This window comes from Myotis lucifugus, unplaced genomic scaffold (genome assembly GCF_000147115.1).
Source record: "Myotis lucifugus unplaced genomic scaffold, Myoluc2.0 scaffold_329, whole genome shotgun sequence".
Taxonomy (NCBI): domain Eukaryota; kingdom Metazoa; phylum Chordata; class Mammalia; order Chiroptera; family Vespertilionidae; genus Myotis; species Myotis lucifugus.
In genome coordinates, this window is record NW_005871377.1 from 197,452 (window position 1) to 210,041 (window position 12,590).

The 12,590-nt window shown below is 53.3% G+C and overlaps 1 pseudogene; it reads left to right on the plus strand.

The window, feature by feature from the left end:
• The first annotated feature begins 6,549 nt into the window (after positions 1 to 6,549).
• LOC102434119 lies at positions 6,550 to 7,621 on the plus strand (annotated as a pseudogene).
• Positions 7,622 to 12,590: the final 4,969 nt, after the last annotated feature.

Below are 12,590 nucleotides of genomic sequence, written 5' to 3' on the forward strand. Positions count from 1 at the left end.
ACCTTCATTTCTCATCTGCATGTCGGATGTCCTGCGTGCTAGCCACGCTGCTCACCACATCCACGGGAGGGTGGGAAGCGGCTCACGCATACGAACAGTGTCCCAGAAACTCATTCCCAGGACAGTGCACTTCCTCCGCCCGCCAGGCAGTCAGCCCTGTCCTTGGATGTCCCTGCTCCTACATGAAGTGTGATTTGAGTCCTAGGAGCGGAGATCTGCTCTCACCAGTTCTTGAGAAACCACCGGTTCTCAGGCCCCAGGCCTCTCCGGCCCAGAGGGAGGGCTGAGGGCTGCAAACTGTCCTCGCCCTGTGACCCCATGGTGTCTGGGTCCTTCCTCTTGAGCCCAGACTCAGACTTGTGACCTAGCATTCGAGACCCTCCTCCTCCTCTTCTTTCTCCATCCTGTGCTCCCAGAACCTCCAGGGAAGAGGAGAAGGTGGGGGTCGGGGAAACAGGCAGGGGAAAGGCCATGGCTTCAGAAGCTGGGAGGCACCGTGAGACAGAAGAAGAAATTAAAATCCTCTTTAAAAATCCAAGGACGGGAGTGCTGTCCTCTCCCTCAGCCCCCCCCACTGCTCTGACCAGATCCTGACGAGCATCCCACCCTGATCCTTCAGGTAAACAGCAGCAGCAGGGGCCTCGGCCATGACCTGCTTTCACCTGTAGGTGCGTGGGGTGCAGAGAGGGGAGAGGGCCAGGGCCCCATGGTTCTTGGAGAGCTGCTGGCGAAATCCTTTTATGGCCTTCAGCCTGTGGACTCCAGCATCCCCCTCCTCTGAGGAAAATCCACTGATAATGCATTGACCCATAATGCATTTCCACCCTTCTCTCCCTGATGGATCAATTCCGTTCCTGGATTATTTTTCCTGGGGCTCCGTCTAAGTCCTGAGAGGCGCCTCTCTTCTGGGTTTCAATGATGTGTGAATAACAGTAGCTATCCTCTGTCAAGCACAGACCACACCCCAGGCCTGAGAAGTGCTGGGTAGTGTCAGAGCTGCCATTCGTGTCCTCAACTCTCCCTACTGTGGTTCTAACCCTGACCAACGCTCTGGGAGGGAGGTGCTGGTAGGCCCAGGTGACAAATGAGAAATGGAGGCCCAGAGTTGCTCGGTGGCCATCCCCACAGGGGTCAGTGGTGGGCCTGGGAATGGCACGCAGTCTGTTTGACTCCAAAGATCTTTCTAGGGCACAACTGTCCTAGACTGCCTTCCCCTGTCAGTAGGAACCACCCCTGCTTACTTGGCAATGGGGTGAACTCCACGGCCGACGTGCTGGTGACCTTGCTGGGGTCCAGCTCCACACGGTGGTATTCAAAGATGGCCCTTCGCCGGGATTCTGAAACAGAGGCAGAGCCTATCATCAGGAACAGGTCACGGGCAGAGGGCTCTGAGGCCTGAACCAGGAGCCTGAAGAGGGACAAGAGGTTGTAGTGAGTGGAACTGAGGGCAAGAAGTAAACCCTTCAAGCTGGGATAATGATGCAGGCGCTGCAGGGAGACGGAGGACAGGTGGACAGGAGTTGACCTTGAGAGAGCTTTGTGTTATCAGCAGGTTTAACTACTCAGTGCAGAGGCCTGGCTGCTCCTGGGGTCAGGACACAGGAGATGCCACGCTCCTGCGTGCCTCCGTGTCTTCACAGCTGCTGCTCACTTGACCCATAATGCATTTCCACCTTCTCTGCCTGTCAAGCTCACCCTTCCACATCCAGCCCAAAAGCTACTTCCTCTGACAAGCCCCCCTGGGCCACTCCCTCCTCTTCCCCACCCAGGCCAGGTGCTCTCTCCTACTGCACTCACCACCTTGTATGGTCGCTAGGTTTCATCTGGAGGGTGGGGGCATGAGGCTGTGAACCTCTGGTCCTGAACCTGACCCGCAGGGAGCACTCTGCACGTGTCTGTGGAAGGACAGGCTGTGACCTTGGAGAACCTCTTCCTTCCTGGCCAGAGCGGGGTTCAGGGCCTGGAGCCAGGCTTATGTCCTGCCTCAGTCCCTGCAGAAACTTCCTACAGGACCTCAGAGTCAGGACACCCAAGTTTTGATTTGAGTTTTGTTCCCAACTCACTGGACAACCTTAGGGTCTCAGTTTCTTGTCTGTGAAGTAGAAAGACAAAAACAACATGCTACAACACCCTTTGGAATTGTGGATGAAAAGACTTTTCCTAAAATGGCAATCTGAGATGCTCTGACATTTCCCACCACACCCCCATAATCACCTAAGAACCATTGGGGTTGGTTTCCTGTGGCTCTGAGAAGCAGGAAGCCAGCCCCTGCGCTTTGTGAACGGGTTCCATATGAGGGGAAAGGGCCACTTGGTGTTTGGTCGACCCAGCATCTTCTTCTTCTGGATTGCTTCTTCAGTTCCCTTTGGGGGAACTTCCCCCACCCGCTGCCTACATGATCTGCGCAAGTTGTCTTCTTCCTCCATGACCCTGCCCCCCTGGCCACACAGTGATTGGTCCAGGGCTGAGCATCTGATGGAAGCTGGACCAATCGGAGACCTTCCCTGGGACTTTGCAACTGTAACCAAGAGCTCCCTTTGCTCTTTACTAGTGAAGCTAAGATGCAAGCTTGGAATCCATGAATGGCCACAGTTCCAAGCTCATGGGGAAGGCCAGAAAGTGAAACTATCTTGTGGAGAGAAGCAGAAAGGACGGTGGCATTCCAGGCTCTGCAGTTCCAGATGCTGCCCTGGTCCCTGTCTTGCCCGTTGTCAGCTCTCCTGTGCTCTGTGGGCTACTTCAGTATCCCCAGTGGACCCTTTCCCCCACATAACCTAGTCCAGTGGTCGGCAAACTCATTAGTCAACAGAGCCAAATATCAACAGTACAATGATTGAAATTTCTTTTGAGAGCCAAAATTTTTAAATTTAAACTATATTGGTAGGTACATTGTTATTACCTTAATTAGGGTACTCCTAAGCTGGCCTTCGCTAAAAACGTCCTCAATCTGATTGAGGTACGTTCGCTGCGTTCAACCCCTTCCAACTCTCCCATCCACACTCGCCTTGTATACTTGTTTCGTCTATCTCCTTTCGTTCATCCTCTCTCTATGTCCAAACCATCTCCACATACCTTTCTCAATCCTTGACACTATATCTTCTTTCACTCCACAACATTCCCTAAAATTAACTTAATAAACTACTGAAAGTTTTAAGTCAACTTCGCACTGTACATGCGCGCCCGCACGTGGTATTTTGTGGAAGAGCCACACTCAAGGGGCCAAAGAGCCGCATGTGGCTCGAGAGCCGCGGTTTGCCGACCACGGACCTAGTCCGAGTTGGGTTTTTGTCACTAGAAGCCCAGAGTAGGCGAGGATATAATTTTCTCATTCAGCTGAAGGTGGTTTGGAGGAAAGTTGGCAGAACTCAGTGGGGGCATCCATGAAAGAGAGGGTGTCCTGTGCAATTGCGGGGTGCCCGTTTCCCTCCTTTATGAGGAATCTGATGCTTAAAAAATCTCTCATCTTGGGGTGGTGAACACACAATACAATATACAGAGGATGTATTATAGAATTGTACACTGGAAACCTATATAATTTTACTGACAAATGTCATCCAAAGAAATTAAATTTTAAAAAAATTATATATAAAGAATATCTCAGCTATGTTTCTTTCATTACTTATTCCCTAATCTTGGAATTGTTCCCTCCTACGTAACCCAGCATTGAACCCCAGGTGGGTCTGGTGCCCAAGCGAGCTCTCTTCCCACCCACCCCGCTGCCCCCCCGCAGAGTAACGGCGGACACCTTGGCCCCTGAAACCCACGAGACCGCAGAACATCCTCGAAACACATTCCATGCAAACCGCTCTGGCTTCGATGCCAGCAACGCTCCCCTGGAACGAAACAGGAATCTGCAGCCCCAGCGCGGAGGCCTGTGCCTGCGGTGCTGGCGCTCCCCGCTCCTGCCACCAGGAGGGTCTGTTACCCACGGGTCAGGGGCCGCTCTGGGCCGAGTGGGAAGGGGAGGAATGTGTGGGGACCCACAAGAATGTGGAGGAAGAGAAGTGCTGCCTCCGGAGGGGACCACACAGGGAGGGGCGGCTTAGGCTCCGCCCTCCCATCTGTGTGACCTTGGACACGGGACCAAGCTCAGTGAGCCTCATCCACAAATGGAACTAGTTATTCTACTCTTAGGGGCTGTTCTGGGAAGTCAAGTAGGCAACTCCGGCCGGAGGAGCCACTCACAGTGTGCGGCTCCTCTTCCTCCTCACCACCCGCTCCCTTTGTTTGGTTTTCCTGTGGCTGAGACTCCGGGGCATTTTCAGCCTCTCCCAGCCCCTCACACTCCTTCCCTCCCCCCACCCCAGCGTGTTTCTTGTCAGTGATTCTCCAGAGGGTCCCTCAGCTCCTCGGCAACTCCTGAGGCTGCTGTGGATGGAGCGCCCCCCCCAGAGGCAGCTGACCCCGGGGGTATCGGTGACCCTCCTCTGAGCTCCACGGCGCCCTGTGCAATGCCCCGTGTCATCGGTTACACTGCCCCACTTACATTCACTTTGCTGGCCACCTGCCCCTCCAGGCCGCCAGCTCCCAAGGACAGAGCCTGCAGGTTACTTGTCTCTGCCTCCCAACCCCAAGCACCAGGCCCTGCACATAACAGGACATCAAAACATGACAGTAACCTAGCCGGTTTGGCTCAGTGGTAGAGCGTCAGCCTGCGAACTGAAGGGTCCCGGGTTTGATTCCGGCCAAAGCACATGCCAGGTTGTGGGCTTGATCCCCAGTAGGGGGCATGCAGAAGGCAGCCGATCAATGATTCTCTCATCATTGGTGTTTCTCCCTCTCCCTTTCTCTCTGAAATCAATAAAAATATATATTTTTTAAAAATGACTGTGCATGAATGCACGAATGGGTTACAGATAGAAAACCTCAGCAACATATTATAACTTCAGCCCGCAGCCCAAAGGAAGCATGCCCTTCCTCCCCAGCCCACCACAGATTATGGCCTTTCTCCGAAGGGCCACCCCACTGGGCCAGCGAAGGCCAGAGAAGTTACAGCTCCAAGGAGACAAGTTGGCTGGCGGGACTTCTCCGCCTGCAAGGATGCAGGGACAGCCACCCTCGGCTAGAAGGACAGTGAAACGGAGGGACAAAGGGACTCAGGGTTGGGGCACAAAAGGAGACAGGGGTTTGTCAAGGAAGCCGATTTCAGAGACAAAAAGCAGCATCCAGGGAAAGCGGGGTCCCCAGCAGAATCTGGGGGTGGGTCTCCCCACTAGCTGGGCTCGAAGTGGAGTTGGGGTTGTGCCTCGAGTGAGGGGCAGGCAGAGGTGGTCAGATGTCCTCCAAAGGCCACCACGGCCCTCCCAGCAGGGCAGGGGGACCAGTGTGGCAGGAAGGAGGCGGCGGGTAGGTGTGCGCAAACATACCTCTGATTTAAAATACTTGCTCATTTCAACCGCCAACGTATACTTATTTGAGCGTAAGGCTCTGGTCATACTTTTCTTTCTTCTATAAACAGAAGCCTTAACATCCCCGCAGGCTTATTTGCTCTTGGATTATTTTGCCAACATCTGGGGCCGGCGCGAGGACAATGACGTCTGTCGGAATGGCCAGCAGATCCCTCCCGGGACCGAGACGGAGGCCACCCCAAAGCCACATGTTTGGCCGTTTGAGACGTTCTGTTTTATCTCTGCTTCCACTCATCAAAGATTCAGAAATCCTAAGGTCCAGACACGGAAAGTCCTGCACCCGATTGAGAAACGCCCAGGGTGCAAAAGGGGTTTCCGTGTCCCGTTTGTTGCCACACAGACACCATGGAAACGGCCTCGTTCGAAAAGAGAGCTGCATCGTCCAGAAAAACCAGACGGGTAGGCCCCGCTACCAACGTCCCTCCAAGATGGGTGGTTACGGTATAAACCAATGTCAGACGGTGGTCTGGGGAAAAGTGTTCACCCGCTCATTCATGTATTTGCTCATTTGGTTATTTCTTCAATAATTATGTATCGAGCCTCAGAGATAAACACAATGAGGGGCCTGCCAAGTAGGAAGGGGCAGACCGAGGAGAGGAAGCAAGAAATGGCCAGGCTTGGCGAGCAGCGCAGAGGGAAAAGCAGAAGCGGAAAGAGGGGAGGGAAACAGGGCCCCCCAGAAGGATAAAAAGCTCCAGTGGAGGGTTCTGTGAAGGACCCTTTATCCAGAGAGGCCAGAGGCGAAACAGGCCCGACCCGGGGATGACAGGTCCCCGCCCACCACGCCCTCACTTGGCTGGTCCTTCGCCCTCTTCTGCAGCCAGTTCCGGAGCCTCCCACCCAGCGGCCAGCACAGGCCTCTGACACATTTCTGGACTCACATCTGCCTTTGAAAGGAAAGGAAAGTTCTGGTAAAGGAGAAGGCCCACATGTGAAGGGCCATCCGAGGCCATTCTGGGGCCAGCCAAGGGGCAGTCTATAACTTGGAGCCTTTAATAATGAAATCTCCCTTAATTGATTCCACTTACTCAGAATCTGTCAGTTCTGACATTGGCTCCACTCAAGTTGCTTTTTTTACTGTCCATAAAAGAAAAGGTTTCTTAAACAAATGAATAGGTTGAGGAGAGCGGCTCCCGCCACGATGGAACAACAGAAGCGCAAGGGGCCAGAGTTGCCGCTGGTTCCGGTCAAGGGGCAGCGGCACGAGTTGCTGTTGGGAGCGGCGGGGTCGGGCCCCGGAGCGGGACAGCAGCAGGCGGCCCCGGGAGCTTTGCTGCAAGCGGGGCCTCCTAGGTGTTCCTCCCTTCAAGCCCCAATCATGCTTCTCTCAGGACATGAAGGGGACGTGTACTGCTGCAAGTTTCACCCCAATGGATCCACCTTAGCATCTGCAGGATTCGACCCCCTGATGTTGCTGTAGAAGGTCTATGGTGACTGTGATAACTATGCAACATTGAAGGGACACGGTGGAGCAGTGACGGAACTGCACGTAACACAGATGGCAGTCTGCTCTTCTCAGCATCCACAGATAAACGGTGGCAGTGTGGGACAGCGAAACAGGTGAGCGGGTGAAAAGGCTGAAGGGACGTACTTCCTTTGTGAATTCCTGTGACCCGGCCAGGAGGGGCCCCCAGCGTGTCGGCACTGGCAGTGACGATGGGACCGTTAAGCTTTGGGGCATGCGGAAGAGAGCGGCCATGCAGACATTTCAGAATACCTCCCAGGGGTTGGCTGTGACCTTCAATGACACAAGCCATCAGATTATTCCTGGTGGGACAGACAATGATATCAAGGTCTGGGACCTGCGTCAAAACGAGCTGACCGACACCACGCGAGGCCATGCAGAGTCAGTGACTGGCCCGAGTGTACGTTCTGAGGGCTCTTATCTTCTGTCCGATGCAACGGACAATACAGTGCGGGCCCGGGATGTCCGGCCACTTGCTCCCAAAGAGAGATGTGTCAAGACATTTCAAGGAAGTGTCCACAACTTTGAAAAGAATCTTCTGAGATGTTCTTGGTCGCCTGAGGGGAGCAAGATGGCAGCTGGCTCAGCCGACAGGTTTGTGTACGTGTGCGACCCCACAAGCCGGAGGATGTGGTATAAGCGGCCGGGCCACGCTGGCCCCATCAGTGAAGTGGCTCTCCACCCCGGCGAGCCCATTGCTCCCTCAGCATCCAGTGCCAAGAGACTGAACATGGGGGAGGTCCAGTGAAGAAAGGAATGGAAGACTCCGCGGCTGCCTGACCTCAGACTGCATCCGTGGCATCAAGTGGTGCCCAAGCCAGCATCCTCCCTTCAGATGCAGATCAAGAAACCAGGAGGAGGTGGCCGTAGCCCAACAACCACATGCGTCTCATTTCACCAGGATGGGTGATGAAAGCCAGCTTACAGAGGCCTCTAAAAACCGCCTGCCAGGTTTCAGGGACGGTTTGGTTTTTTCTTCTTTACTTTTTCTTTTTTCTTCAAAGGGACAGACGTTGGTTGGTTTGTAGCTTCCCGTTTTCTCATCCAGATTGAAGACAGGGAATGTAACTGAAATTTGCTTATTGGGGATTTATTTTAATAATTGGCTTGTATATTTTATTTCTGTGTTTCTCTGAGTCATTTCGTATTAAAAGCCAAATAGATGCCTTTTTACAAGAAAAACACACACACACACACACACACAAACGAAGAGAGGAGATGACATGGACGCCTGGGACCCCCTCCGGCCGAATGGAGAGTGGGTTTCGTGCGCCTCTGCAGAAGGATGCTGCTCACTGCACAGGACTCCTTTCCCGGCGTCAGTGCACCCTCTGCAGACTCCGCTCCAAAGCCCGTTGTGGAGCACACAGCTAACTGGGGAGGAGGCGGATGAGCAGGTCGTGTGATGGGTTTAATAGTAAAGGTATTAACAACGTGCTAGGTGAGTGGAAAAGGACACCAAGGATTTTGTGGCAGGAAGGCGGCAACAGCTGAGCTTTGCCAATTGATAAGAGAGGGGTAGTGGATACAGGAACTGTGTCACAGGGATTTAGATTGCCCTCGGCATGTTTGGGGAACACCGGGCATACACACCAGTGCTGCCCAGACAGAGTGGTGGGCAACAGGAGGGTTTGGAGCTGAGGCTAGAAAGTCAGGCTGCACGGGGCCTCGAATGCCACTCTAAGCATTGTGACTGGATGCTTCAGGCAACAAGGAGCCGGAGAATGACATGAGCAGATCTGTCTTGCAGTGACAAGAAGGACTGGGGGCCAGGCTCAGGCTTCTGTGGACACAACAGCCCAGCACAGAGCACGTGGAGTCACCAAGGCCAGCAGTTCCCACGACAGAGCCCCTGGGCCTTCTCCGGGTCTCTCAGGAACAGGCGCAGCTGCCCTCCTGTTTTTTCAGGTGCACGGTGCTTCCGCCCGCCCACCCCCCTTCGCTCCGCCTCCCTGCATCTCCCAGGCTTGCTCTCAAACAGCCTTTCATTCCAGAATCACAGAGAAGCCTCAGATGCAGGCACTCCCAGGGGATCCGACTTCCTCTAGTTCACCCTCATTCAACAGCTGGATCCAACACACATTTCCTGAGACTCTGCCGTGCACAGCCCTGGGAGGGAGACGCAGACGGAACGGACTGGATCCTGCCCAGCGGTTCAGTGATGCCCGGGGCGGTGGGAGTGGGCACCGCTGCCCTTCCTGCAAAAGGCTGGGGTGTGTGCACACAGGGCTGTGGGTGTTTGGGGGACTGAGGAGGAAAGGATCACCCCTCTGGGTGGAATGGAAGTGGGTCAGACTCAGAAAGTCTCGAGGGTGGACCCAGAAGATCTGGTTTTCACGTCTCCCTTTCACAGCTGTGTGACCTCAAGCAAGTCACTCCACCTCTCTGAACCTCTGTGTTCATGTAGAAAGGGACAAACATACAGTCGTCCTCCCTTATCTGCGGGGATATGTTCCCCAGCCCCCAGTGGAGAGTACCAAACCCTATCTATACTCTTTTTTCCTATACCTACATACCTGTGATAAAGTCTCACTTATAAAGTAGGCGCAGTAAGAGATTAACAACAACTAATAATAAAATGGAACAATTATAACAATATTCTGTCATAAAAGTTATGTGAATGTGGTCTCTCTCAAAATATCTTAGGCCTGTACTCACCCTTCTTGTGATGATGTGAGATGGTACAGGCCTACGTAATTCGATGAGGGGAGGCGAATGATGAAAGGCATTGTGACATAGCATTAGGCTACTACTCATCTTTTGTTATTTTTATTTTTAATCCTCACCCAAGGATATTTTCCCATTGATTTTAGAGGGGGTGGAAGAGAGAGGGAAAGACAGCAAGAGACATCGATGTGAGAGAAACACATCAACTGGTTGCCTCCTGCATGCGCCCTGACCAGGGCCCAGGCCAGGGAGGAGCCTGCAACTAAGGTACGTGCCCTGGACCAAATCAAACCCGGGACCCTTTGGTCCTCGGTGGATGCTCTATCCACTGAGCCAGATTGGCTACGGCTACTCATCTGTTTTTAATTAAATTTATTCGGGTGACATTGGCTAATAGGATCATAGGTTTCAGGCTTTGATTTCTATGTTACAAGATCTGTGCACGGCACTGTGTGCCCACCACCCACGTCGAGTCATCGTCCATCACAATATATTAACCCCCCCCCCCATTCACCTCCTGATGAGACGGCTGCTAGGTGACTAAGGGGCGGGAGTGTACGCAGCGTGGATACGCTGGACAAAGGGATGATTTATGGCTGCTACTCAGAACGGTGTGCAACTTAAAACGTATGGTTTGTTTATTTCTGGAATTTTCCATTTAATATTTTTGGACTACGGTCGACTGTGGGTAACAGAAACCATGAAGAGCAAAACCACGGATAAGGGGGGGACTACTGTATGTTCGCTTCCAATGTTGGGAGGAAGACCCAATAAGACACTGTAAGGCTCAGGGCCTGGGGACGGGGTTATAATCAGATGGGAAGCAGCCTGCCTCTGGGTATTCGCACTCTCCCGTCGCGTGTGGGCTGGGCCTTGTGACTTGCTTCCAACCAGTGGACTACGGCAAGGAGCGATCGGATGGCGCTTCTAAGATGAGGTGACAAAAGGCCTGGCTCCCATCTTACTCGCCCGCCCCTGCTGTCTGCCTTGTCTGCTCTGATGGGAGCCAGCTGCCGGGCTGGGAGCTGGCCTCGGGCAGGTCCGCGTGGCAGGAACTGAGCGGGGAGCTGGGTTCTGCCAAGACCATCCTGAAAGCGCTCGGAAGTGTATCTCTCCCCCAACAACGGTTGAGATGACCGTCGCCCTGGCCTGTGGGAGACCCTGAGCCAGAGGACCCAGCTAAGCTGCGCTTTGCTTCGTGATCCACAGAAACGCTGAGATAACGTGTTTGTTGCTTTAAGCCAGGAAGTGTCAGTGTGACTTGTTATGCAGCAGTAGCTAACAAATACAACAGGGTGATACTGAGACCACTAAGCACCCAGCTCAGCACCAGTGTTGATCAGTTAGAGCAGATGCGGACAGCAGCAATGGAGCAGGGTCCTGCAGGTCCCCGCTGAGCCGCCAGCTAGAGCACGGGTTCAGGAAGGGGGCCTGGGGAGGTCAGGGGAAGAGGTGGGGACCCATCTTATGGGAATACTCACACAGGGGCGTAAAAGTACCTACTTGCAAGAATATGCACTGCAGCATTGTTTTTTATTTTATTTTTTTGTTAATCCTCAGCCAAGGATATTTTCCCATTGATTTTTAAGAGAGTGGAAGGGAGAGTGAGAGACAGTGAGAGAGAGAGAGAGAGATACATCGATGTGAGAGAAACACATCGATTGGTTGCCTCCAGCCTGCAACCGAGGTACATGCCCTTGACTAGAATTGAGCCTGAGACCCTTCAGTCCACAGGCCAACACTCTATCCACTGAGCCAAACTAGGGCCACTGCAGCATTATTTGTTGCAGCAAAAGATTAGAAATAACTGAAAAGTTTGCACACAGGGAACTGGTTAAGTTAAGGACGTCCAGACCCCGGTGAGGTTGAAACGGCCCCCGTGAGGTAGGGACGACCCCGGTCAGGTCGAAACGGCCCCGGTGTGGTAGGGACGACCCCGGTGAGGTTGAAACGGCCCCCGTGAGGTAGGGACGACCCCAGTCAGGTCGAAACGGCCCCGGTCTGGTAGGGACAACCCCGGTCAGGTCGAAACGGCCCCGGTGTGGTAGGGACGACCCCGGTGAGGTTGAAACGGCCCCCGTGAGGTAGGGACGGCCCCGGTGAGGTTGAAACGGCCTTGGTGAGGCTCAGACGGCCCTGGTGAGGTTGAGACTACTGCAGTGAGGTTGGGACAAATAAAGGGGACCAGTATGGACTGATGAACAGGGGTAGATACAGAAGCAGAGCAACATTGAACAGAATGTTAAACTACAGTGGGAAGCCTGGGGAGGGTTGGGGGGGGGATTAAGAGACCAACTGAAGGACTTATATGCATGCATATAAGATTAACCAATGGACACAAGACACGGGGCGGGGGGGGCGGGGGGTAGGGGTCGGGGGAATGTCAAGGGGGGGAAAAAAGGAGACATATGTAATACTATTTGTAATACTTTAAGAAATAAAAATTATTAAAAAAAAATAAAAATAAAAAAAAATAAAATATCTTATCGTTTAAAAAAAAAAAAAGTTAAGGACGTCCATGCCGTGGGTATCATGCAGCCAGTGGACAGGATGAGAAATGTGCTGACGTGGAACGAGGGGCAGGATGTACTTTGTCCAGGAGAACATGGCATCATAGACCACCATTTGTGTTAAATGTATGTACACACACTTATCTGAGGGCTTGTAGCTCTAGAAATAACCTGGTAGCCCTGGTTGCCTCAGAAAGGGAAACTGGGGTGGGGGTAAGGGATGGGAGAGAACCCCGATTTTTCTGTCCCCTGAGCCCCCTGTGATGTTCCTCCCATCACCTGGGTGGGTGGGGAGGCAATGATGGCTGTGTTCTGGGGAGACTCGTAAACCCTGATTTGGTGTCTGGAGCTCCTTAAATGGGGGGGGGGGGGTGCTGAGTGGCAGGGCCCTGGCTCATCTGCCTCCAATAACCAGAGCAGTGCCTCCTGCTGAGCTTTTATTGGGAAATGGTTTCTCTGCTTTAATGAAGATGCCTTGGGACCTCGCGACGCTCCCTTTTCTTCCCTCAGTCCCCATTCAACTCTCCACCCATCCATCTG